The sequence below is a fragment of the Protopterus annectens genome, chromosome 2.part0, assembly GCF_019279795.1.
Source record: "Protopterus annectens isolate FY-2018-M chromosome 2.part0, PAN1.0, whole genome shotgun sequence".
Taxonomy (NCBI): Eukaryota; Metazoa; Chordata; order Ceratodontiformes; family Protopteridae; genus Protopterus; species Protopterus annectens.
The window spans coordinates 723,942,652-723,968,784 of NC_056728.1; positions in this window are offsets into that span (position 1 = coordinate 723,942,652).

Here is a 26,133-nt window from a genome sequence, read left to right on the forward strand (position 1 = left end):
TTTGTGAGTGTGCCTCATTATGGAGTTCTTGTTTGGGTGTGTGTGTATTTCTGATGGGTGTCATCAGCCATGGCTACAGTATGTAACCAGCATCCCCAAGTAGGTGGCCATATGGGATGTCCCCACTGGCAAATCTCTGGTACAGATGCATCATACGCCAGATGTGGGAGTCAGGATGACTTCCAGGGCTGCCAGCACACACATTCATTATAATGCCCTGGGCATCGCACATGACCTGGCAGTTGATGGAGGTGAAGCCCTTGTGGTTTATGTAGACCCTACCCCGCTCACCAGGTGGTGCTTTGATGTGTATGTGCATGCAGTCTATAGCACCCACTACCTCAGAGTGTTCTGCTATTTAGTGGAAGAGATGCATATTGCTGGTGAATGCCTCATGGGTGTTGTGGAAATATATTTGCTCACCGGCATCATGTGCTGACATAGCATCCAGGAATTGGTGGAGTACCCTGGATGCTGATGCCTTTGAGATCCCCATGATATCCCCAGATGGCCTTTGAAAGGTACCTGTGGCTAGTATTCCTAAGCCTACACATACCTTGGTATCCACTGGGATGGGTTCCCCTCTGTTGGTTCTGTGTGTGAGGCATGGCTGGCACAGCTCAACAATTTGCTGTAGGAGGTCCCTGTCTACCCTATAGCACTCCAATATCTCCAGCTCATGTAGCCCCTGGTAGGTTACCCTGGGTCTGTACACTCCTCTCCTTCTCCTCACTGAGGGTTGGTCGTCGGCATTCTCATCCTCACCACCCTCAGCCTCTTTCACATATTGACTTATGAGAGCAAAAGCAGCCCCTATCATTTTGTTACTTTTATTAGGTAAAATTTCCCCATTTGTGTACACCGGTGGTGTAGAGTTTGTGGGAAAAAACAGAGGGAAAGGTGTTTGCATAGTTTATAGTAGTGTTCTGGGCTGGGCTGCTGCCTGTGTAATTGGCTGATTCTGATACATTCCACCTGCTAGCTATGCTAGTTCTCCTTGATTACCTTCCTACTGCTGTTTTCCCTTCCCATTGCCTTCCTGTTTAAGCCCTGAGGTGCATTATTGCTCAGATGTGAACAGAGCTGCTATTTCCTGTTTTTTTTTTCTGTTTAAAAACCCTGGGCGCGATGTGCACACCCATTTAGGCAATGTAAATACTGCTAGGCAGCTTCAGACACACCCCCTTCCTTAGCTGTGCTTAGCTAAGGGCAAACACGGGCCACAGCACTCCAGTAAGCTCACAGCATGCATTACACGCCCCCTTATGAAGTCATCTAGCTCTTAGGCTTACAGCATGGTATTACTGCACCTACATGGTTGGGTGCCAGCTAGCACTCAGGGGAAATCTGTGATTCAGTATCATTGCCCTCATTTGCATAGGATTGACTGCTAATGCATGGTTACAAAACTGGCACTCAGCCTTCCCCTTCAGCAACCACTATTCCATGGTCTTGTTGTGCTATGCATGCCATTGACTACTATGGCAAAATTATGCTTTTGGTTTAAAAGCTTATTTCCAGCTTTTTTATTATTCTCAGGCCGATCCCGTTTGCGCACCGCTGCCCTGTGCTTAAACAGCCGAAATTGGCCAAAAAAAGTTAATTTTTATAATTTTGCAACTAATTTTCATGCCTATGGCCATATATTTGGCCCTAACCCTTCTAATACATGCATTTTTATGAGCTGTCATGCCCCCGTTTTGCAGTTTGCAGAAATGTATTCAGCTACTGACTGAATACATTTCTGCAGTCTATACTATTCCTGCACGGATGCCTGCCTGCTTCCTGGATCGCTAATTCACCTCAGTTGCATGATTTTCACCAGCAAATCAGGTAATTAGCATACAGGGGCTATGTCTGTGCAGGAATAGTGCAGGAGCACTCATGCACGTCCCGGGAGCTCATTCCTGGTTCGCACATCAGCCATATTGCCTGCAGCAGCTCTTGCACTATTCCTGCATGCCATGCAGAGCTTGCTGAATCCTGGGGACAGACTGCCCAGACAGCATTGGGCTTCCCCATCTTACTCAGCCATGACGGCATTATTGTACTTAGAACATGGGCTATCTGTTAACCTGTTTTGAATTAGTTTTTTGCGTGTGTGTGTGTGTGTGTGTGTGTGTGTGTGTGTGTGTGTGTGTGTGTGTGTGTGTGTGTGTATACATACATATATATATGTATATATATATATATATATATATATATATATATATATATATATATATATATTTGTGTGTATACATACATATATATCTATATATGTATATGTGTGTGTGTATGTATACACACATACACACACACACACACACACACACACACACACGCATATATATATATATATATATATATATATATATATATATATATATACACACACACAAACTAGTATCAGTATTATGTTGTCAGACCCAATTACATACAGAATTTTGATGATGTCTCAACTGGATAAGGTTATTAAAGATGTCTATGAAGACCTTTATTATATGTTAATGTGTAGTGTCATAGATAGTAGTTTATATAAGTATTTTTTGTTGAGAAACCATTGGTTCCTACATTTAGGGGTCTTCCCAAAATACACAAAACACTAGACAACCCACCCCTCAGACCTACTGCTTCAGGAAAAGGATGGCTGACAGAGAGTATATCTATTAATTTAGAGAAACAGTTAAGGCCAATAGTAGATTCCACCGATTTGGTTCCAAGAGATACTCAACAGTTTCTAGAGACTCTAGCACCCTATAATCTGAATGGTAGGTTGAATGATTCAGATTACATGGTTACAATAGATGTAACATCACTTTTTACTAGTATACCCAACAGCATCAGAGTAGATTTTTTTGAGGTTGCATTTAATTCAAAAAGGACTAGTAAATAGTCAGGTTATTAGGATTACCATGTTAATGGATTTAGTCCTTACTAACAATGTATTTACCTTTGATAGGATTTATTTCTTACAGACTACAGGAGTAGCGATGGGCACACCATGTGCCAACTCTTATGCGAATTTGGTGATGGCATATTGGGAGTACACCTATGTTCTGGATCATATATTATTTTCCAAATATATTAAGTATTATAAAAGATTTGTAGACGATGTCTTCCTCATTTGGGGAGGTGATTTAGATACTCTAGATGAATTTATATCCCATATTAATGGAACCACTACTTTCCTTACATTAACAAGTGAGAGATCTCCGAATAGGATTGAATTTTTAGATGTATTACTTAGGAATCAGTACAGAAGTCTACAGGAAACCATGTCGAAGGAAAGCGCTTCTACACCGAAATAGCATGCATCCACCACATGTACATAGAAATATAGTAAGAAATCAAGCATTGAGATGTTCTCGCTTAGTAAGTGATGATGCAGTTTATAGGGAAGCCATTAATGGTATACAGAGAGATTTTACAGAGAGAGGATGCCATAATAGGGATCTTGAAACACTGCAGGAAGTTGAATGTGAGAAAGCAGGACAACCATATATTAGAAGGAGTAACCATTCACATATAGTGTGTAAAAATAATAATTTCAGAGCTAAGAGGTTAGTTATTCCCTATACTAATAGTAACAATACAATAACTGATGTAATCAGGAGGAATTGGGGAATACTATTATTAGATGAGCAAATAAAGGAAGTAGTAGGTACATACCCCAGTTTTAGTTACAGGAATACAAAATCACTAAAAAGGATTTTATGCTATGAGAACAATGGTAAAAAGAGGTTACACTCTTCAAGGAAAGGAACTTTTTCTTGCCATAACTGTGATCAATGTAGTTTCATAGCCAATAAAACATCGATATATGCACATTAGATAAGAATTCAATCATTACGCTGATTGTAGATCTAGGAATGTGGTCCATCTAGCTATGTGTCAAAAATGCAGTCGTTATGTAGGGAAGACGAATAGGACACTTAGAGAAAGGATAAGGGAACATGTTTATGCTATTAGCAGGGAAAATGAAGGTAATGCTATAGATAAACATGTTTTACAGAATGACACAACTCACACTTTTAAGTTCCTAGTATTAGAACTTATATATGCCACAGAGAGGTTAGGCAATATTAGCAATTATACAGAGAAAGAGGAAGGGAAGTGGATAGTTAGGTTACAAGCGGATAGGGGACATGGTTTGAATGATAGAGTCTCATTGAAACCACTCTTGCTTGATTGAGCCTTAAAACATTAAGTCCCAGTGACATAATTATTAATATATTTTTGCATGTGCATTTACAAGGAATATGTATATGCTACTTTTTGTTTATTGAATCATGCTTAGTCATTACATTGTCTATGAATATAAATGTGTTATTATAAGTATTTTTTGTATATAGAGCTATTTTTTGTATTTAGAGCTATTTATAATTTAGGATGTGTTAGTAAAACTGATCTATAAGTTATATGTTTACAAGTTCATTAACAAAGTTTTTTGTCTCATATGAAAGAATTTTAGAATATGTATTTTGTAACTTATTCTCAATTTATATATATGCATATACATATGGAACCATCCATATATACTTATGCTATTAGTCTAAAAGGACTGCAACTTTAAGTGTTTTTATTAAAAGCTTTCATTGTGTGATTTTTATCAGACATTTTATTGGTTTTTGATAGAAGTGAAGATATATTTAAAAGGATTTTGAGTGCTTTGTAACTGTTTTCAAGTCTGAAGAAGGGTCCTTGGAGACGCAAAAGCACTTACTTTGTGGAATAAAGAGTACATTTTAAGCTATATTCAGTGGTTTGCTTCGATTGTTGTGGAGTACCTGCCATCCTTTTGTTTTGATATATATATATATATATATATATATATATATATATATATATATATATATATATATATATATATATATATATATATATAGATATATATGTTGTTGTTGTTGTTGTGTCTTTCGGCTTTTCCCAGTTAGGGGTCGCCACAGCAGAACTCCAGTCCACTAATGATTGGCGGTAGATTTTTACATGCTGAGTTGCCAGCACTTTAGCTGAGAATCGAACAGGACAACGTTTTACTGTGAGACGACAACGCTACCGCAGCACCACCACCGCAATAACTATATATATATATATATATATATATATATGTGTGTGTGTGAGTGTGTGTGTGTGTGTGTGTGTGTGTGTGTGTGTGTGTGTGTGTGTGTGTATATATATATATATATATATATATATATATATATATATATATATAGATAGATATATATACACATATATATAGATATATACACACACACACACACACACACACACACACACACACACACACACACACACACACACACATTTCAAGTTCTGTTCAGAAGACACAAGCATAAATAAACTGATCTGTAAAACACAGCACTCAAGCCAGGATAACTCTTCACAAATTAACATAAACCTAAATTTTATATGACAGTGAATTCTATCCTGGAAACAGCCTGTAGCTTTTTATTTGTTTTGCCCATTCTACAGAGGTATCCTAAAAAGAAAATAAGGGCGTATCTAGGTGAAGAAGCAGTCCTGAATCTACTCTTTGCATTTTGTGGAGTGAGCCTACTTGATGGCTCTATATGTAGCTTTTCTGGGTGGCTTATCTGACAGGTGCTTGCAGGTAAACACCACTCCCAAGCCACGATCCAGAGATGAAGTTTGGTATCTTTGTTTTAGAAGATTTCCTCAGAGTATCTAAATGAACCAACATGGGTGGTCCCTCATCTTATGCTAGTTTTCCAAGGGTGACCCTTGGAGGAGTAATGGCACAAAGAGCCCACTTCCAGAAAAATGCCAGAGTCCAACAAGGAGTTCATATACTAGAACAGAAATTCTGAAGTAAAATATTGAAAAATAGCAGTGTTGTAAACATGGATTACTATTGCAATCCTGCAGTGCAGGGGATCAAATGTTGTGTGGTTGAAAGGCAAGTTTCAAAGAGGCACAATGCTGAACCGGACTACTACGAATTCACAATAATGAATGTGAAGCGTAATCCGGTAGTCTGAGTTTGGTATTATGAATAGAGATCATGGTACAGTGAGAAACAGTGTAGTGTGATCTTGGATTTGGTATATATAATTTGCACGGGGTGTGGGGGGTGCAGGGGGGCTTGCCACCCTACAAAACAGCGAAAAACATGTGCCATTGACGTGAAAGTCTAAGGGTTATTTACACTGAATAGCTTGGGTGACTGATGTCACCTAAAGCTATTTCAAATTAAGTTGAATGCAGATGTCGGTGAATTGCTGGTCAATATTGTATAGGAGTTATGGTTCTGACGTTATTTTACACTAATTTAAGCAAACAAAGAAAATGCTTCCTTCATTTCAGTAGTAAACAGCAAGCATGCATACAGCCTTGCATATGCAGATTCATACTTACTCCATGTATTTTGGCTACAGTTTAAACAGTGATGCTTTAGTGAATAAAATACATTCCACTTAATCTACTGCACAAATTAAAATATATACAAACTTTATAAAATTCACAGGTCACTATATTGTGAAAGTTTTAAATTTTACCCCAAAATGTGGCTAAAATGAGACTATATTAATGGATCAAATTAAGTCAAGACTACAGCTCCATTCCAATCCTAACTGTAGCTCTGATAATCTGAGTTCATTTAGTAGTTCAGTCATTGGATAGCAAGAGGGAAGGAATGGGTTTGTATGGTTTATGTCAACTTACCCATTGTAGAGGAAGGTTCTCTTTTTTCACATCCATGATTGATACCATTCTTTTTTTTGGGGGGGGGGGGGGCAACCAATAAAATGTTCATAGGTTCCTTCTAAACTTACAGCCGAAGAAGACCATCAAGAAGCTCAACCAGATTACCTAATACCAGACTTACAACATCCCCTATGAAGTGACTTTCTGCACAACCCCCTGGTAAAGAAATATATTTATCCTGTCACCCAAGTTGGTTTTAAAGGTTTCTAGGGAAGTCCTCAGCTGGATAGGTAATGGCAACCTATTAAAAAATAAGAAATCCATAGAGTTAGGAATCTTATTGAGCCATCTTGTGTTGTTGTGCTAGTATAGGTTTTTATGTCTTGAAAATCAGTGTTTGCTTTACCATTGTTAGTTGAAGGAGTTCAAAAAGTGCTAGGTTGTTCATAACACACAGGACTAAGCAGTATTCTGTCCTCAGGAATCTATGTGGTATTGAGAAGAGGCACAGGAATTTTAGTCTAACACAGCAGCAAAGGATACAGAGACCAGACTTTTTTTTTTGGTAAGGAAACTTTGAGGTCTCTTAAGCTGGTATAGGTGCTTAGTGAGATGCATGCTGAAGGGTGCATTATATTCAGTGATGGCTCTAATAAGGGATAAAAAAAATTGTGACAATTACTTCTTTGGACCTTAAGGTGTTACCATGAAGGATAAGCTGTGCATGGTAGAAGGATTTTCTAATCACTACAGAAACGTGGATGGCACAGGGAAGTCTGTTATCAACATATGTACCCAAGTCATTGGCAACTATGTCAAATTTAAGTGGAATGTCTCTATATAGTAAGCAGTTGTGAGGTTAGTTTTATCAAAGAAAACTCTGCTGTATTTCTTGGTGTTTAGTGCAAGCCTATAATTAATACACTAAGCTTTTGTTTGGTCAGGCCCTTGCTCAAAATGGGATTTTGAAAACAGTCCCCACATTGCCGTTGTCATGAAAACTTGTTAACCATCGTTCGTTATGCCTCAGAATTATCTTCCAAAGAGAAGGGTGTCCAGGACACAGCGAATATGCCTGACCGTAACAATATGGGTCCAGTCAGACAAGTGATTACCAATCCAGAAAATATGTATGGGTTAATAGTGAGAATGGAGAGCTTTTTAATAATCCCAGTATGGAGGAAAATGCCAAAGTTATTGCCAAGGTCCATATAAACAGTGTGGACTGCATTTCACTTATCCATGGCCTCAGTAACCCTTTCAAAAACCTCAAACAGGCTGAGTAGGCATGATCTGCTTTTTACAAAGCTGAACTAGTGTGTATCCAAGGATATAAGGCCGCCTGCATCATTGGTTATTAGTTAACCTACAATATGTTCCACTGCCTTGCAAACAATACTAGCGAGACTAATAAGCCTGTAATTTTCAGAGTCAGTAGAGGGGCTACCTTTGGACAAGGGCACCAAAACTACCATTTTCTAGACCATGGTATGGTGAGGTGTTTTGTATACACTCCAGAAGGATTGTAGCTTTCCCCAAGATTTGCACATCAGCCAGCTGCACAGCTTGTTGTCATAATGATGTTTTGCTACTGTGACTACTGACCGTAAAATATACTATCTGAAAATACAGAGAGTAAAATACGATATCTGATCATGAGGAGCAGCCAACATTCATCTACAATGAGGAACCCACCCCACCATTTTCATCAACCAGGAACCAATTAGAATAGGAGGAGGAGGAGATAATTCAAACAAGCAACCCAGGCATGAAATTATGAATGACATGCCCAAGGTTATAGTTAGTAACGGGGATATTTTTAAGATTTATATCTACTCGGAACTATCACTCGATGTAGATTGTGCAAATTTATTTATGAAAGGTTTTTCTTTTTTCATGAGTAAACGTGCATCTCTTCCTGAATGTATAATTGGTTTGAAGCTTTACTTCAGAAAAATTAACTTATCCCTGATGTTAAAAGATGTGCCTGATGTCCTGAGTGTATTTAAACTGGCAAGCACTTTAAACCCACCTCTGCACCCAGTTTTGTCGTTATATGAAAAAATCTGTGAAATGGATTTGAGGGACTATTTTTATTCCCAACAAAGGACAGGATGGAACAATTTATCTGAGCAGGATCTTGACTGGGTGAATTTTATTAAATGACAGAATGTACAGATTATAGCACCGGACAAAGGAGGTGGTACAGTAGTTATGGATATGAGTTACAATAACAAAATAATGACATTTTCAAGGGGTGGGCAAAGTGGAATATACTTGTCGAAAACAGTAAATTTATATAGGAAAAAGTAAGTGTAATTTATGGTTGGAAAATAAGGTAGAGAAAGTAAAGACAGTGGTAATGAAGGCTTGAATTGAACACAAGAAGGAAGGTAAGAACTGCAAGGAAAGTGGTCTGTGCATAGGGATAGGTATTAAGAATTAAAAATATGGTAGAAGAACTATTTTAATGTTTGTATATGATTGGTCAGTGTTTTTTATATAGAAGATTACACAATGAGCATAAAGGGATCTATTTTGACAGGAGGTGGTCAGTGTTTTTATATAGAAGATTACACAATGAGCATAAAGGGATCTATTTTGACAGGAGGTGATTTTTTAAGGTTGTTAGGAATATTTTTGGGTTACATTCTGATTACATGTTATTTGGAACTGGGTTCTGTTTTTTTGCTACAGATACAGAATACAATGAATGTGCATATTTTTTTTTATTTCGTTGTGAGTATGTGATTTTAGATCTAAGGAGTCATGAAGGGTTGTATTTTTAAACAAGACTGATATATGCCAGGCATTTGTTTGGTTTGTATAGGATGTTGTGTATGATTTTGTATTAGGAGTACTCAAAGACATTTTATAGCTCTACACAGTCTTTTTTGTTTAGAGCAGTACAGTTGTTGACTTCTATCCAGCAGATATACTGCACAGGTTGCAGTTTTATAAAGTTTGTGACTTGTTTAGGTGGGCTGCTTGTATGTTAGTTAGGACTGATGAAGCAGAGGAGTGTGAACAATGGCTAGTGGTGTAGGTGTAGGCATTTTTGTAATCCATGTTGTGTTTCTTCTAAGGTAGGTTCTTCTCCAGTCATCATAGATTGTACATACAGCAGTATAATATCTGTGCGGTTTTCCTTATTAAGATACTTCTTGAAGTACTCCTTCCATCTACCTTTGAGCTTACTCATGGGCCTTCATTTCTGTCACCTTCCAAGTCTTCAGCCTAGTCTCTGTTGATCTTAAAGACTGCTGTGCACACTGCTTGCAGGTGATTATGGCCATCAGTTTTTTTTTGTTTGTTTTTTTTTGTGGCACGGCCAACAACTTCTGGAGATGGCTTTACAATTTCAGTTAGATATCAGTGCAGTTTCTTTAGTAGGGGTAAGTCTGGTCGTGTTACTTGCTGTCTACAGTAGTACACCATCTTGTGACTGTCTCTTTTAGTGAGCCATGTGTTGGTCACATTTAAGTGGTTTGCCAGACAGAAATCAAGAATGACCTCTCCTTCATTATTCCTGTTGCTCAACAATGTAGACCTAGGCAGTCCATATAGCCTGTCTGCCCATATATGAGCAGTCAGGTCACCCATTATTAAGAACAATTCATTTAGTCCACGTTTCTCCTGGAGGTCCAGCAACTGTTGTTGAAATCCTCTGTATTCCTCACCATCACAGCCCAAGTCCAGCTGTGGGACATAGGTTGTAATCAGGAAGACTGCTCCATCCATACATTGGAGTCTGAGTGCCATGAGTCTGTCACTGACTGTGAAGACATCTCTCACTATCTTTATATGAATCTGTTTCACCATGATCCTCACAACATTTCTTGTCTGTCCTACCTCAAAGTACAAGACACTGGATCTAACAGGATGTAACTTTGTTGCCCTTCCACCTTGACTCCTGGATACACAGCAAGTCCAGTTTCTTTATTACCATCCTGCCACCCACTTCCAGGATGCATCCCACCAAGGAACCTATATTCACTGTAGCAATCTTTAATTCATTTTTGGTGAGTTAATTGGTTTAAAAGAGGTATCCCAGGTAACCCAGCCTGGGCAATTTGTGAAACAGCCAGCCAGCCAGCCAGTCAGCTGCCTACTGGCACCCAGGGAGGGTGAGCTTTATGACAAACACACACACTGACCAGTAGGGGAACATAGACCCCTCCCACTATTAACACAGGTCCCTAGATTAGGTTGCAAAAGACCAGCTCCTCCAACCACTTAGCACCAGCAAATTCCCATGCCCATTTTTGGTGAGGCATGACCAATTCATCTACATCCAATTTTACACCACTGAGAGGCAAAGTCCTTACAGAACATGGAATTTGTGGTCTGTGTTCTCTTATCTTCAGGATACTGCATACCACAGCTGATGCAGTTAATCCACATAAATCTTCTCCCAGTAGACACCATGTTCAGTCTGTGTTGCCCACAATTCTACTCATTTTCCAGTGCATTCTACTACCAAACTTCTCAAGTTTAACTAGGATGGCGGGTTTTGAACCTTGACCTTGCTGTCTTTGAGGCAGAAACACCCACACGTTAATGTGTGGTAGATAACATTCAGAGATTTTTTGCAGCTGTTGGTCCATTGTTAGTTATAGCTGGTTTGAGTTTAACATTGAGATACCACCTGTGTGTCTGATATATGATCAAATCTTTGTATGTTATAGATAAGAGGTAAGATTTCTTCATTTTATTTTTGATTTATTTGGTCTCTGTTATACTTACTATGTCAGGGTTTATTATATTCTATTCAGCTGTGTAACATTCATTTTCTTGCACAAACTACTTATATTCATGTGGGTAAACTTCATTCCATAGTTGTATATTTTATTGTCGTATGCAAACTTATTCTGAGGTGGGGTATTAAAGAGATATGGCCTGAAGTCAGTTCAGTATTTCCAAAGAGAAGGGTGAATTTGCATGAAGGTGCATTCTTTTTGTAGTAATGACAGCTTTATATACGGCATTATGTATGGTTCTTTTTTATGGTTGGGATTATGTGGAGATAGGCATTTCAGTTTTAGACGTTCATGCTCTTATGGTCAATTATTTAAGAGGCAATTCTGATGTTGTGGGGGTTGCTGCAGGTGTCTTTTTCATGTGGGAAGTGTATGTTTGATTGATCTGTGTAAACGTGGGTGGATAGTCATAGTTTGTAATATATGTGAGTATCAAAAAAAATGTTGATATTATTAGCCATAGTGTTATTAGGTTAGCCACTGTTTCAAGTTATGATTAGTTCTGTAAAAAGTTTGTTACTTACTTGAAAATTAGTTTATGGAGATACCATAGAGACTACATACAGGTTTATAGTTACGTCTGTGAGAAGATATGCATGTTTTAAATGAAAAAAATTGTGTCAGAAAAGGGTATGTGTTGTCAGTAAACAATGTGCGCATTTTAGAAATTGATTACTGTAACAATGTTAAGTTTTTGGAGGGGGTGACTTATTTGGGAGGTGTAAAAAAGTATTTCTAGAAGTCAATGTATTTTATGTATTGCATGGTTTGTACACTTTCCATATGTTGTAGGTGTTTTGTTTCCCATTTTAGATATATATGGTGCAAGCTGTGGAAGAAGTACTGTAAGTATTAAACGTCAATCATCAGGGGTAGCCGGGGGCAGAGGAGGGACAAGAGCAAAACAATCCAACACTTGAAGAGCAGCAGCTAATCAATGCCATTTACAATAAAACTTTAGAATACTAGCTGCAAACAGTTCTGCCTGCTCAGCTTGGGGGCTGTCTCATAGCTCAGGCAGCAATCCTTTCAAATGATTTTAGAGGTTGCAATAGATACAGCAAAGGAAGGAGATATAAGCACAGTGGTGTGTTGTGGAGCAGACCTTAGGATATGCAATTAGTTCACACTAATTTGCTTGCTATGAGATGAAAGTACCAAAGGTATAGACACATATATTACAGTGGTCAGGCAATGATGCTTATGCAGAAGCAGAAAGTCCGTATGCCCATTCAACAGAATAACGGTGGTGTTTCCTATTGATGGAGAATGCAGTAAAACAACGTTTTGTTGACAGTAGCCTGGATTAGGTTACTATTGTAAGTCAAAATGAAAAAAACTACAAGGAGTACATGCTTTAATCTTTATACAAGAACATTTATCAAAGGAACCATCAGGAACATTTCTATTCCCCTCTCTTCTCCTCTTCTCTCTGTCAGAGACCCTCCCTTCATCCCCACTTTCCACTTTAAAAAAGTCTCACATAAGCAAATCGGTAACCTATTTGACAACATGTCCACAGACTCTTTCACAGATTTAGACCACATCTTTCTTTGGTTTATCGACCACTTGCAGTGAATTTCTAACCCAGCCTTTTCATCACATCTTTAACCTTTGTCTGACTCAAAATATAATGTTGATCATCTGAAAAACAGCAAACATTACCCCCTGCCCAAACAACTTAAACCCCAAAACATCTCACTGTTGTCCCATTTCCATCCTACCTACTCTTTGCAAGGTGCTACAAAAAAATCACTACATCCAACTTTCAAGCTACATTCAATAATACCATCTCCTTACCCTAAAGCAGCATGGATTCTCAGCAGGTCATAGTACAATTATGACACTAAAACAGCATGGACTGTGGAGAGGTCATAGTACAATAACGGCACTTTGGTGCTTAACTGATGAAATTCTTCTCAACATGGTCAAAGGTAAGCTATCAGGAACAATGTTCATTGACCTCACAAAAGCTTTGACCTTATCAACCACTAACTCCTCCTTCTGTCTCTTCAGAGCATTGGCATTAGTAACATACCCATCACTTGGTTGCAGGACTTCTTGTACAGTTATATTCGGATCTTTCTTCTCTCAGCCCACATCTCTTTCAGTGGGCGCACTCGAGGTTCTCTCCTAGCTGCTGTTCTCTTCTCTTTTCTCTTCTCTTCTTTCTATTTTCATTAAAAACAAGCTCCTTCATGGCCTTCCTTCTCTACAACTAATTCTCTGCTGTGATGATATGGTACCCTTTAGGTCCAGCCACAATCACTCTACAATCAAAACACAGTCACAACACACCTTAACTCTATCAATTGATATCTCATTAACCACAAACACTTAATCCTTCAAAAACAAAAATACATGCTATTTGGCACCCCACAGAGCTTTAAAAATTCACCAAAGTCACTCAATACCCCCCCTCCCCTTATGACACACCAATTGAAACAACCAACTCCTTTAAAACCCTTAGTTTGTGGCCAGACCAATCACCAACATTCAGTACCCATATAGAAAAACCAAGGGAAAAAGTTAACTCTCTTCTCTTCTTGGCTAGGAAAACCTCACCCTACTTATCCGAACCACCCAGAGCAGCTATAGGGAAAGGAATCCTGATCAATCTTGAATATGGACTACCCATAATAGCTACAGCATCTAAGAAAAACACCTCCACACTACAGACTATTGAAACAAAATCTGTCCCTTCATTATTAACTCCCCTTCTCAAAAGCACCATTGCCTTATCCTCAACGAGGCCAAATGGTTCACAGTGCAGTACAGAGTAGGACTGCTACTAGGTCCTCACATACTCAAACTTCTCTGTCCTAACTCATTCCCAGCATTAGCTGCCAAACTTTATACTAAACACACACACTATGACCTTAGGTGCTTCTCCCAAGCAGACACCCCACACCGACCCCAACAAACCAGGCTACACTGCACTGGCCACTCTTTCTCCATCCTTGCTGCTAAAATATGGTACCCCCCCCCCCACCTAAAGGGACTGCAATCCCCCTCCTCCCACCTACAAAGCTGAAATTAAAGCAATTCCTCCACACCAAATCAATCTGTACTTGTCACACAGCAGGCCACATCACATAAAGGCCTCTCATCCTCTCAACTATTACCAACTTCTAGCCCCACCACCACCACACCCTCCCCCTGCCATGACTATCATCATCCCACAGCATTTCTATCATGATTTAAACCTGAAATATAATCATGTGAATTGCAAAATTTGCATTTCTATCATAACTGTTGCTATATCTTTTAATTGCTACTGTGCAGTTTTTATGTATTGTAAGTTTCTGTTCTGTTTTTGATATGTACACCATATTCCCTCTCACCTCTTTTTTTTCTTCTTCTTTTTGAAATACCCACAAACAGTTAGTTGTGACCAGAGTACCATTTTGGTAAACAAATGTACAATAAAATAAAATAAATTTATTCCAGTGGCTTTCCTTGCATCGTGTCTTAAGAGGCTGGCAGTTTATAGAAAAGTCTTAGGTGGATAACTACTTTAATGTTTTTACTTCAATATGACATTTAAAAGATCGATTATGGTCAAACCAAACCGTGAGATGTATTATTGTTGTATCTAGGTGCTAAGGTTATAGGTTCATAGGAGGTTACTAGGCTAATAGCCCTAGGGCTTTTACAGGCCTAGCCATGTAAAAATAACATGTACCTTAATTGATAATAGTTAGATGGTTGTAAGCAGAGGGATTCTATGATCAGCACAGACTACCCCTGTCCATGAGGGCCATAGGTGCCACCCCTGGAGTGAATTTAAGGTCACCCATCCAATGGTCGAGGTTGGGCTTAAGTAGGGTCATTGAGGAGCTCTGCTTCACGTGAAGTGGGAGCTTATTCCAGAAGAGTGGCAATCTCTGGGAGATATATCTATCCCTCCGACATGATTTGTTAATGTCACAGGCTAGGCTGAAATCCCTGGAATGAGTGTCTCTTATCCCATTTGACTTGCGGATATGCAGCATTTCCATTAGGGCACAGTCAGACACTGCTCTCTAGGTCAGACACAGGTTGTCTCTCAGCAGCCTGTATGATACAGAGTACAGTTACAGGACTTTCAGTCTTTTCATGTAAGTCATGCTTTGGAAGCCCTGGGTTCACTTGGTTAGAAACCTGTGTGGTCTCTCTAGTTGCCGCAGGTGTCTGGTGAGATACATACAAAAGGTACCATTGTACTCAATTAGTGATCTGACAAGGGTCGAGTACAGCAGTTATAACTTCCCTAGTCTTGGATGTGATGCCCTTGTTTCTGAGATGTGCAACGTAGAAGGCTTTCCTTACCACAATGGACACATGGTGATCGAAGTTTAGATTGCTATCAACCTGTGCCTTCAAGTCTCACACCAGTGAGTTTGGGCTTAGAGGGGTGCTATCTATATCATAATTAGCAAGTGCTTAAGAGTATCACTGTGATCATAGTGTTTGTTGCCTCTGAGCTTTTGGTCAATTCCTTGATGTATAATTGCTGTCTTCTTTTACTAAATTTTAAGCAGAGCTTGGAACTTGACCGATTTGTGACTTGAATAAACTTGTTTTGGGCATCTGTTTGGAAAGTCTTAGCAGAATACTCTGCTAATAAATGAAAATTTAGTCAGGATCTTTGATCATCATGTCACAGCTGTAGTCAGAAAATTCTGCTTAGGACAAATAATAGCCAATGATGTATCATCTAACTCTAAAGATGTCATTGTTGCTTTATATTCTGCACAGATTAGACCAATTACATAGTGCAATACTCCCTTCAGAATGTACCTCACTCAAAATGTCAACTAGAGAAACCCCAGATGTTTCTAAGAAGATTTGAGGCTTAACAATCCTGAGATACCAAGAGAGGCTATAAGCTTTATCCCTTTAGTCAGTTTTCTACAGATGTTTGAGGGCTTTATATCATGCCATTAGATATCAATTTGTCTTTGATCTCCTACATCTTCTAATTAGCATAGCAAACAGCAGATCCAATGACCTAAATCTTCATCAGCAGATATATAGGATGTGATGATGACCCTCTCCCTTCTTTAGAATGTGCTGCCCAACAGGTTAAGCCATGTGATATATTATTATGTTTCAACCACAACCTGAATGACTGGATGGGCGCCCTCAAATTTACCCCATGTTTTGAAAAAGGAGACACAGAGAATGGGTAATGGCAAAGTTTTGATGGCTTTGAGCTGCAATCACTTGGAAAACCTCATGAATCCTGTGACCCCTATGAAGGGGCAAACTAGTGGTTAATAATGTCATTAGCATAGATATTAACACGTAACATCATGGCGGCTCAGATTCCACTTTTTCTTATAGTGTGTTAGCCAAGCCTATAGCTTGCCAGGGAGAGGAATTCTTGAACAGGTTAATGTTATTAGAAACAAAATGTATCATTAATTTTGGTACCTTACATCCAAGGGGTTTAAATCTGGATATTAATTTGAATGTGGGATAAGAAATATACTATGTCCTTTCATGGTCTGTTATTACAATAGCTCTACAAATAAGTTTGTAAACCTTTACGTGTTAGGGAACACTATGGAATTTTGTCTAAATAAGTAGCTCATTGTTATTTAAAAAAGATGTATCGTAGTTAATGTGAGTAGAGGTATTTCAGAAAATATGTGCAATGTGGTTTTAATTATTCATATTTGTGTATTTAAAGAGTATGGGAACTGTTTCATTAAATAATTATTTAGTTAAATAATTAATTAGTGGCTTAATGATGTATTTAGAGATGTATAAAACACATGCTGTATGGTGTGTTAAACATTCCTTGAAGGCGTAAGCCGTGGTACCGGATGCACCAGTAAAGTATTTTGTTCTAACTGTTCTGCAGTTTTTTTTTATTTTTTTTTAGAAGAGTTTCAGTTGTGTGTTTTACTGCAGGGATGTTATGACCACCTTGTCCCTGGATTAGATACTCTTACTAATGAGGTGGGCCATGTAGAAAGCTTTCCATACAACAGAGGCGATATGGTGGTCAAAAGTCAGTTTGCTATCAACCTGGGTGCCCAATTCCCTCACAACTGATTGCGTGCTTGGTGCTTTATTACCAATGTGATAATTTGTGGGGACGTCATTCTCCCAAAAGGGATAATGGTGCATTTTTGGCATTCAGTTTGAGGTCATGTTTCTGGCACCAGTCATTTGTTAGGGTGAGACCCTCTTGGAGGATGTCCATGTCACTAGGAGAATTGATGACAGCACCCAGCTTGCAGTCATCTGCAAACTTGGTCAGCCATAGCCCACTAGAATTGGCTTGCACCTCAGAAAAGTATATCCCAAATATCAGAGGCCCCAAGACTGATCCCTTGGGCACACCACTCGATATGGGTCTACTGCTTGAGGTGGCTTCCCCTATTTTGACTAGGTGGGTTCTATCAGTGACCCAGCTGGCTACCCATCATGGCTTTGGCAACTGTCACAAAAAAGTCAACCAAATTTAACAGACATGCCCTCCCCTTGACAAAGCCAAACTGTGTGGGATCAAGTGTTTGGAGGTTGCCAATGTCCTTGTTAATGAGGTCCATGATAACCTGTTCCATGGCCTTGCAGATTAGGCTAGTTAGGCTGATGGGTCTGTAATTTTCTGGATCAGTGGACGCTCCACCTTTGTGTAAAGGGATGACGGTGGCTGTCCTCCACTCAGCTGGGACAAAACCAGTACTCAGGCTTTCGTTGAACAGGGTGCCTAATGGTGTGCAAGTTCCTGTCTGAGTTCATGTAGGATAGAGCCTGAGATGTTATCATGTCCCATGGAAGTTGTATTTTTTTGCCTTTGAGAGAGCAGTGATGACCTGATCTCTAGATATAAGGGGAAGGGGGCAGGTACTGGGAATATCCTGATTTACTGATGGGGGGGCAGAGAGGTGAAATTTTTGCTGAATCTGTCATCCAGCAAGTTTGCTATATCTACGTCATTTGTATATGTGGTGTCCTTGACCATCAGTTCTGAACAGATTTTGGACATATGTGAAGAAGGCCTTATGATTGTCTTTAGTAGATGTGGCCAATTTGGACTCGAAGTTTGCTTTGGAGGATTTCACTAGTGCTCTTATTTGCTTGCTTAGGCTAAGGAGAGATTGCTTCCAATTGGGCACCTGCTCCTTCTTGGTCCTGGTCAGAAATTCTTTTCTTTTGTTATAGAGTTTATTTATTGTAGATGTCCACCAGACAGGTTTACTCTTCCTTGCAGAGGATGATTTAGTCCTGTCAGGTATTTCTGATTCCGTGCATCTATATAAACATTCGTACAGTAATATGGTATAGGTTTGGATACTGGTGCCAGTTCCTAGAGAGGGTGACTGAGAAGCTGTTTATGCCATCCCTCAGGAGGTTGTAATCAGCTTTGGAGAAGTTTTTTTGTTTGACCCTCGCTAGAGAGGGGTCATGGGAAATGGTGACTTCAAACATGACTACTTTATGTTCAGATCTTACAAGGGAGAATGATACTGCAGAGATGTTGCAGTGGTTACTTATGTTGGTTAATACCAAGTCCAAGATATTATCTCCTCTTGCGGGAGTATCGACTAGCTGTTCCAAAGCATTTGAATTGACAAAATCGAGGAATCTCTGAGCATTTGTGTTCTGGCAAGAGTAGTTCTTCCAGTCTATGTTTGAGTAGTTAAGTCACCCAGGATCAGGGTAAAGAGTTGAGTCTTGATAGATTCAAAGAAATCTAGATAGGCAGTTTGGGCATGTTGGGTCAGATTTGGGGGCCGGTAGCTAGCTATGATTTGTATAGGGGTCTTGTCAACAGTTAACTGCATCTGGAGTGTCTCCTGTGGGGTCTATATTAGAACATCAAATATTTAACAGTTCGAATCACTAAAGGTCGACTTTTAGTGATCGAACTATTAAAACATGGAATGTCGAGAAAAAAAAATAAAAACAACATAAAACAGTCCCCCTGCACCCCCACACACCCCGCTACTTAAATATACCAACTCCGAGACCGCACTACATTGAAGTAAATGGAAAACTCCCCTTACGGAGATTTCCGCTTACTTGTTCGATGTTCTGCAGTTTCGCTATTCTCGTGTCGACAATGTCAGATTCAACACTGTCGGCTTTCGAAAATGTAATATAGACCCCTCCTGTGTGTCATACTGTTTGACCAGCCTGGAGGTGTGTATGTCTTTAATATATATTGAAACTCTACCTCCTTTGGCTTTACTACACACAGTTTGGGGTCTGAATGTATGATAGGATGAGTAACCAGGTAAGGCTGGCGTGCTCTCTGCAGCTTTGAGCCAAGTTTCTGTGACCACACAGATGCCAGCATTTTCCAGGGTTAGGAATGCTTGCAATGAGTGCAGTTTCATGTTTAGACTCCTAGTGTTTAGCAGCATGACCTTTAATTTGTGTTTTGTTGAAATTTGTATGTTGGTAGTTTTAACCTCATCACTTTTCCTAAAAAGGCACTATAGATGAGCCAAGAGCCTTTGCCAGAATCCTGAAGCCCAAGTGAGACAGATGCAGGCCATCTCTGGCAAAACATCATGGTCTGTCGATCATATCTTCCCAGGCTGTCAGGTACTGGATCCCCTGGAATGACACCAAAAACTAAGCCAATTGTTAAAGTCAATCTTTTTCTGTTTGTATTCAGGCATTATTCTGGGTGACGGTAGAATGTTACTTAAGGCTAGGGACATACCTGCCTGGGACACATATTCAATGAGTTCAATCATGTCTCTCTTCATATAGTCCAGGGAGGTGCGTCTCAAGTCATTCACACCAACATGAACTATGACAGAGTCATAACAGTACCTGTTGTTGAGAGACTTGAGTGCATGTGTGATATGGTGGATTCTGGCCCCTGACAGACAACTAACCATGACTTTCTCCTTATCCAGCCTGGTGAAAGGCACATCAGTATGTCTCACAATGGAGTCACCTATGACTAATATGTTGGGTTTATGGTTAAGCCTTAATGGTTGTGAGACACAGGTGTGAGAACTATGCATGGTATGTGGTGTGGAGGGCCATGGAGATCATGTGTGTATTTGTCTCAAGGTTTTTGCCTCTGAGGTCTCCTTTGTTTGGGTATCTTTTGTTGAGGACCTCCACATATGTGGGTGTGTGTTGTGTAGGTGTGGGTGGTGTTTGATATGTAGTGATTGTGTTGACAACCTTCTCAGTGCCAGATATGCTGGCTTGGGAGGGAGAGAGCTTGGACTCTAGGTTCCTAATGTAATTGCATCTCTTGCAAATTGTGTTCCTAGGTGGTAGTAGTAGGTGGTTGTCTGTGTACATAAGGCAGTTGCTACACTGTCTCAGGATGCCCATATCAACCAGACTGGCAGGAGAAACTGTAGGAAATTGTCCTTCCGTATTTTTCAGAATCTGAGAGAAAAGGCCAGGGACAGCTAAGGGGTTAGCCTAAAGCCCAAGTGCTTAAACCAAAAGTAAGTGGTTTAGAATAACACTTAAAATTTAAACAGGATATAAACAAGCAGTAACAAATGCAACATAAAAGATGCAATTGAACACTTTAGAGAACAAGCCGCAGCAAGTAGCAGAAAAAGCAAGATGAAGTAATGGAGCAGGAGGAGGAAACACAAATACAGTAAAAGCAGCTGAATAGTGTTTTTTTTTTTTTAGTAAAGTGGAAAGGGAGAGAGGAGGAACAGAAGAAAATTCAAGGTTAAGGAACTAAGGGGTCTGACCTTTCCAAATGATCTCTGTATTAGGTAGAATAAGCTAATGAGATGGGACTGGGAGGAGTGTCCCTTTTCACATTTACAGTAGGGGCAGGCAACAGCAAAAGTTGGGTTCTGAATGAATGATAGGATGAGTAACCTAGTATGGCTGGAGTGCTCTCCGTAGCTTTGAACCAGGTTTCTTTGATTGCACAAATGTCAGCTTCTTCCAGGGTTAAGAATGCTTGCAAGGAGTGCAGTTTCATATTTAGACTCCTAGCATTTAGCAGCATGACCTTTAATTTATGTTTTGTATACAACAGCAAAAGCCACAAGGTTTGGACATTTGTGCCAGCTCCTGTGGAGAGGGAGGGGTTGTGAAGCTGTTTATATCTTTCATCAGGAGGTTGTAATTAACTTTGGAAAAAAAAAATTTGTTTGACCCTAGCTGGGGGTGTGGGGGGTGTGGGGGGGTGACTTGGAAAGTGACTGCTTTGTGGTCGGATCTTACCAGGGATGGTGACACTGTAGGGATGCTGCAGTGGTTACTCGTGTTTGTTAATACCAAGTCCAAGATATTTTCACATCTTGTGGGGGTATCAGACAATTGGTCCACGGCATTTGCATTGACGAAATCAAGGAGTCTCTGGGTATTTGTGTTTTGGCATAAGTATTTCTTCCAGTCTATGGTTGGATAGTTAAAGTTACCCAGGATCTGGGTAAAGGGTTGAATCTTAATAGACTGAAAGAGGTCCAGATATGTGGAGTGGGCATCTTGAGTCAGAGTTGGAGGCCTGTAGCTAGCTATGATTTAAATAGGGGTCTTGTCAATTGTTAACTGCACCTGGAGTATTTCCTGTGCATCATACTGTTTGACCAGCCTAGAAGTGTGTATGTCTTTTATTATATATATTGAAACTCCACCTCCTTTTGTTTTGCTGCCCACAATTTGGGGTCTGAATGAATGATAGGATGAGTAACCTAGTATGGCTGGGGTGCTCTCCACAACATTGAACCAGGTTTCTGTGACTGCACAAATGTCACCTTCTCCCAGGGTTAAGAATGCTTGCAATGAGTGCAGTTTCATGTTTAAACTTCTAGCATTTAGCAGCATGACCTTTAATTTATGTTTTGATGAAATTTTCATGTTGGTAGTTTTGACCTCATGGCATTGCCTAAAAAGGCACTATGGGAGGCAAGAGCCTTAGCCAGGAGCCTGAGTCCAAGGAAGAAAGATGCAGGCCATCTCTGGCAAAGCATTGAAGCTTGTCAAAATGTCATCCCAGGCTGTCAGGTACTGGCTCCCTTTGGAATGACACCAGAAACTAAGCCAAATGTTAAAGTCAATCACTTTCTGTTTGCTTTGAAGCATCATTCTGAGTGGCGTTAGAATGCTGCTTCAGGCTAGGACATACCTGCCTGGGACACATACTCAGAGAGCTCAATCATGTCTCTCTTCATATAGTCCAGGAAGGTACATCTCAAGTCATTCACTCCAACATGGACTATGACACAGTCATAACATTACCTATTGAGAGACTTGGTGCACTGGTGATATGGCAGATTCTGGCACCCAACAAACAACTAACCATGACTTTCTCCTTACCCAGCCTGGTGAGGGGCACATCTGTGTATCTCACAATGAAGTCTTCTATGACTAATATGTTGTGCTTATGTGTAGGCCTTAGTGGCTATGAGACACAGGTGTGTGGACTATGTGTGGTGTGTGGTGTGGTGGGCAGTGGAGCTTGCATGCATTTATGCCTCGGCGGTCTCTTTTGTTTGGGTATGCTTTTGTTGAGGACCTCCGCATATGTGGGGATGTGTTATGTAGGTGTGGTGTTCGTGTTGCCAACCTTCTCGGTGCCAGATATACTGGTTTGTGGGGGAAAGAGCAATGAGATTAGGTGCTTGATGTAATTGCACCTCTCACAAATTGTGTTGTATTGGTAGGATATCTAAATAAGACTGTACATTCTTTTTTTTTTTTTTTTTTTTTTTTTTTATGAGACCCCTTGCTTCCTGCAGCAGTCTTGCCACATTACTGTGCATTTCTGTGTACAAGCCCTCTGCCATTAATGTATCACACCCAGCAACAGGATGTGTGACTGCTTCCAATTCTATTTTACAGAACCCGCATTGTTTCTCTGAATTGTTCAATGGATTTTGTAAACCAACATTTGTGTAATTGACTGTACTGGGCTGCTAATATTAACCTTTCATCTTTTGGTTTAAATTCATCTCATCTCTCTTTAAACATTTATGTGTCAGATCATGATTGACATGAGGTTTTTCCATGAATTTTCTGTAATTGCAATTATATGTATGCCTTTTCCATATTTCTTGTCTCTCATCAAATCCTTCACTTATATTCTTTCTTTTGTTTTCTGGCACTTTCAGTTGCTGTCCAATTTTTGTCTGCTTCTGGTTTGATTTCCATTCCCTCTTAACAAGGATATGCGTCTGCTAAACTAAGCGGGGAAATCATCTTAGACTTGTTCTTCTCATGTTTTAAAACTTTCACTATGCTTGGATCTTGTGAGGTCAGCAGATATCTATATGCAGTCCTATGACTGCAGCTCTATTCATGGAATCAGTTTCAAGGAGTCCCATACCTTCTTCAGGATGGGGAATACATAATCTTGCTATACACTTATTTTTATAAATCATTTGATAAGCATGAAGTATTTTTCTTGTTTTCCTGTCCAAATGATCCAATGCCTTTTGGGGCTAGTCAGTCACCACAAAACTGTAAGTTAAAACAGGAAGAACAAATTTATTTATAGCTTGGAGTTTGTTCCTAGATGTCAGGGCTGTTTTCAGTATTAATTTTAGCATTCCAAAATATTCCGTACTAAGTTTTTTCATATATGTTCGTGTTTTATTGTCCATCTTTCATCATTTCCTAAATATTTATACACTCCCTCTTGCTCAAGTTCCTTTATATCACATTCCTGTCCCAGAATGTTATTTTCTTGGTGGTGCAGCTTTTCTGCTTTAAAGGTTGCTTTTGCACATTCATCAAGACCAAATGACATTCTTATATCAGCAGAGAAAGTTTTGACTACTTCCAGCTGTGCTTTCAGTTCCTCATCAGATGAACTATACAGTTTTAAATCATCCACAAAGAGAAGATGAGAAGTCTTTACACTTCGTTGTTTTCTGAGAGACAAATTCTGTTAACTAGACAGCTTAATGGGTTAAGGACAAGACAAAAGAGCAACGGTGACAAAGAGTCACCCTGGTATATCCCCTTTGAATTTTTATCCCTGGAATAATAATTACGTCCTTTATCATGGCTTAGCTGTAAAGTCATTTTCCACTGTTCCATGGTCACTGTAATATAATCAATTAATGTAGGGTGCATCTTGTACATTTGTAAGCTCTCCTTTACCCATGAATGTACTGTGATGTGGCCCATGGCTGCTTAGATATGTACCAGGGCTTGTATTTCACAGCTACTTTACAGTTGAATGTTAAATTACAGAAGTCATGTTATGGGGGCAAGTAGCATTAGGCAAGACATGTAAAAAAGGCATGCTAGCAGGGTGCTCATGATTAAAATGGCTGACATCCCAGGAAAGGAAGGTAAGTGTGATTAGGTGTGCAGGAGGCTACATGCTCACATTGCAACAAAGCACTGCATCACTAACACAAACATGCAACACACACACACACACACACACACACACACACACACACAGACACACACACACACACACACACACACGCACACACACAAACACACACACACACACACATGCGTGCACATATACACACACAGGCACATGCGCGTGCACACATATACATACACATATACACACACACGTGCATGCACACAACAACACACACAAGCAAACAGACAGACACACACACACGCGCACACGCACACACACACACACACACACACACACACACACACACACACACACACACACACACACACAGTTATAGGCAGCCCAAGGAGGAACAACATAATAAAGTGATAACCTAGTTTATTATCTAAATTGGGAGGATATGGGAGATGGCAAGGCTAGAAAAATGGTGAATAGAGGGACAAGGGAAGGTTGTAGTGGCAAATAAACAAACATAAAATGCAGACACAACCAGACAAGGGTGGTCCTGACACAAAGGTTGGGGACAATAGTGAATGGACACAGAGAAAAACATACAGAGAGAGAGAGTGGACACTTAGTGATGGAGGACTGCACAAGAAACTAGCTTTGGAAATGACACAAGGTAGAGGAACACTTGGATGTGGGATATGACAGGACACATGCAGGATGCCAGACTGGCCCAAAGACCAACCTACATTATTCAACTCTGTAGCTAATGTCATGTGCAGGCTGTGTCTCTGTTATACTGATGCTCAGGGCCTGCTAGCCATGTAAAGAGGTGCTTCATAGTTGTGAAACAGATGTCCAGCTGTCAACTCAGGTGACATTTGCCTATGCAGTTGCCACTGAGAAATGACAGTGGACATCTGTGAGCCACTATCAGAAAAGGAGTCCTGCTTTCATTGCCCTGCTTCCATCATGAGCAGTGGTCACAGAGTACACCAGGGTGACATCCATGTCACTGGTGACTAATGCTGCATCTTCTGGTGCATTCATGAGGCAGATGGTAACCATCCTGCAGTCTCCTTCTGCAAGCCCTACTATAAATGGCTGTAGAATGGCCCAAATGAGAGATGGCTGATGACAGACTGGACCAACATAGATGACACAGTCCATTACTGACACAGCATCACTATCAGCTGGGACAACAGTGGCTTCCACACCTGGCTGTTGTTAGTCTGACATACATGACCACTAATGCTCCTTAGGTTCTACCTCTGTGCTACCTCAAAAGGATGCATGCACTCACTTCCTTAGTCTTACTCTATCAATGACTTCAGTTAATAGTTGAAGTACCACAGCTACTCTTAGTCATTATCTGGGTCATGGATGCCATACATCTGTTGGCTCCTGACATGGAGACACACCATCAGGCTGCATGTTCATGGTACCATAATTCCTACACTATCCCTGCCATGAGCTACACCAAGCCCATTGACCTCAGGCCACCAC